The sequence below is a fragment of the Branchiostoma belcheri genome, unplaced genomic scaffold (genome assembly GCF_001625305.1).
Source record: "Branchiostoma belcheri isolate BF01 breed outbred unplaced genomic scaffold, Haploidv18h27 scaffold35, whole genome shotgun sequence".
Lineage (NCBI taxonomy): Eukaryota > Metazoa > Chordata > Leptocardii > Amphioxiformes > Branchiostomatidae > Branchiostoma > Branchiostoma belcheri.
This window is the reverse complement of record NW_017803965.1, coordinates 270823-274128: the sequence shown is the minus strand read 5'-3', so window position 1 is coordinate 274128 and position 3306 is coordinate 270823.

Below are 3306 nucleotides of genomic sequence, written 5' to 3'. Positions count from 1 at the left end.
GGTTTGTAGTCTCATAGGTTTTAGGCAGTGGGTTGTTATACACTTTCCAAGGGCAGGGTATTGGAAGATGGAGCCCATCCCTCTCCTTCCACTGCCTTTCAGCTTTACTTTTTAAGTCAGGTATTTACACATAGGTGGAGTCAGGAAAGTCGTTGAAATGGAAAGTGCCTTTCCTAAAGGCACAAGGTACGTGACAGAGGCCGTGTTTAAACGGAATCACCCAAGGCGGTTTACATGTGGTTTACCCCGAAGCCGGTTTCAAGTGGCCCCATGTGAACGCTCCGAAATCACATTGAAAGCGCCTCGATCCCAAGCCATTTCTAGAGGTGGTTTCGAATCGGTTTCCCCGCATCGCGATTTGCGTCTGAACGCAATGTGATTTCAATGTAACTTCGCCTGGTCATGGATTACGGGGTGATATTTCTTTATTTATATGCAATACCAACTTTTACGTGGCAGCAACTTAAAGAGCAGTAATGGTCAAATAATGTGTCCGTTCTAGGGCGAGCTTCACCGCCTCTGGCGGGACCACGTCGGCATTCGGCCGAGATACGCTGGGAGGGGGCATCAGCAAGCAGGTCGTTGACCTCTGACATTAATAACACGCCACCTTGCGTGTTATCATCAAACAGCAATAAATGTAGCTCAAGCGAATTGTGATCGGACACGGTTTCACCAGATGTGAGGAATGTGAGTTACCCGAATCGCGGTTTGGGTGATTCCGTTTAAACACGGCCAGAATTGGAACCGAGGACCAAATACCCCGCTGCCAACCCCATAATATGTGCTAATTGCTGCTAAATAAATGCTAAAATGCGTAACGTTTTCTTAGCTCGTGGGAGATTGGCGCTGTTTTGATATTTATCGTAGAATATCTCTGTGTGTCTAGGGCTGATACGACGCTGCATCTTTTAAACTGAATTGGGGGCGGAATTGCCGTCAAAGACTAGCAAAGTGTAGCCGTCAAAGACTAGCAAAGACTAGCAATTGCTGACAAAGACTAGCAAAGACAGAGCATAACCCTGTCGTGCTAGTCTTCATTTCAAAAGTAGGAATTGTGAAGTAGTAAAGATTTATACAGTTTGGAACTTGCTCACTACTTTGCAAGCAAAGCATTTTCGTTCTACGGAAACCTAATCTCTTGGCATCATTTTAATTGGTTGTTTGTACCGCCTTCCAATCTAAAAAGCTGTTAGGGATCTTCCTAGTTGATGATGACTACCAAATTGGCTGGTTTCTATCTCAGCATGTCGCTTATTGTAATTATGTAGGCTGTGCTGCAATGCATTGGATATGGGTGGAACAAACATTGATATATGGATAGAACGTTTTTACTAAGTTTTCAGAGTTAGCTTTTCTACTGTTAGTAAGGTTTGTTTGTTTGTTTATTTCGATCCCCATTAGTGCTTAAAAGCACTATTCTTCCTGGGGTCACTAAAATAAAACATAGATAACAAAACTTTGTACATAATGATGATTACAAAATAATAAAGTAAGTTCAAATCAATAGAGTAAGTTCAAATCGATAGGAGAGGTCAGAGGTCGACCTAAAAAAAGCACAAAATAATCTGAACATAATCCAGAGTTGTACGTAACAACAAAGGTGCCAACAAAATTAACAAAGGTATAAATAACTGAATAGAACATAATGTCTAACTGATCATAATTCCAAAAAAAAAAAGAGATAAATATAACAAATTGATCAGCCATTTAAATAACTGAAAGGTAGCAGCAGAGACAAAATAACTTACACAAAATCAAACAAAACATTCTATACAATCAGAGATCAGGTTGAGTTGGGGAAACTGTCATGCTATTTTAGGTGTAGTTAAAATATTAAAATGTATCTAAATGTGTATTTGTTTCTGTTATTATCTATCATAATCATCATCATTTAAAAGAAAGATGTCTAAACAAGACTAGTTGGTTATCTATCAATTACGAGAATCTACCTGTACAGTAAATAAGAGTTTGAACTATATTGAAGATGTTACAGTTTTGTAAATGTGAAAGTGACGTGGGCCCTTGTAGCAGTAAATAAAATAAGGAACTGTTATTGAGATGCTGTAGCTCTACTATGTTGGAAAGAGATGATAACAGAGTACGTCTTCGTTTGGTATAAGGTTCACAGTTTCCTTTCCTAGAACTATCGCAGAGTGGAACTCGCTGTCACCAAGTACAGTAGAGGCATTGCCATCAGATAGCTTTAAACAACGCCTAGAGTTAGATGTTCAAGGGTTAGGTGTAACAAGTCGATCAGTGTAATGTAGCCAGCTGCCGCCGCGCCGCGTGCCTGTGTGTGTTACGCCGAAAGGCGGTTATACCGGCTATACAGATACAGATACAGTATAGTTTGGGTGTTCCACGAATTTTTTATTTTTTTTTAAATTTTTTTTTATTTACTTCAGAATTCACCTCAAAACAAGGCTCATGAGAGCCACTTACATGTTTTGGGTTACAGTGATGACTGCGTGGTCAGATATTTGTTCACCCTTGATTTAAACCGTTGGAGGTTGTAATTAGCGGTGAAACATTCACGGGGAAGCTTGTTCCACAGTGAAGTGGTTCTGGGAAAGAAACTGTCAGCATGAAATTTTCTCTTGACTGATGGACTATTGAGGAAGAAAGGGTGATTTTCTGCTGTTGAGGTGGCTAAGCGTGTTCTTGTAGAGAATGTTCTGAGTGGGGGTACGAGGGAGTGAAGTTCAGCAGAGCATCTGAATTACGAAGGCGTGTCACGATTGAGTCTGAAGCTGTAGTCAATAAAGAAAAGAACCCAGGAGAAATCCTCATGCGAACGGCCACTTTCGTGACCACACATCGGAAAGACTATCATGTTCATCTTGTACAACTGCACTCACGTCAAGTTAATTACACCCGCAGGACTGATGAGGTATGAAGCTAATATAGCCCGTAGCCAGGATTTTGAATGGGGGGGGTTCTTCCCACTGCTTGAGGGGACCTCGAGCGGCGTAGGCGCGAGGCGAGCGCCGAAGGCGCGAGGTTCCTAGGGGGGTCCGGGGGCATGTTCCCCCGGAAATTTTGAAAAATGAACTTTCTAAAATGGCATTTCGTGCATTTTTGAGAGGATTTCCAGGAAAAAATCAGAGCTAAAGCTTTATTCAATGACAAAGGGAGCAGTTTTTCTACGATTCCAGTCCATTTTTTCAAGAAAAATCTTGGACCTTTACATAAAATGTGGACCAAAAAGTGGACCTTTACATAAAATGTGGACCAAAAAGTGGACCTTTGAGCCTCGTGGGGGGGTTCTTCCGAACCCCCGAACCCCCCTCGGCTACGGCGATG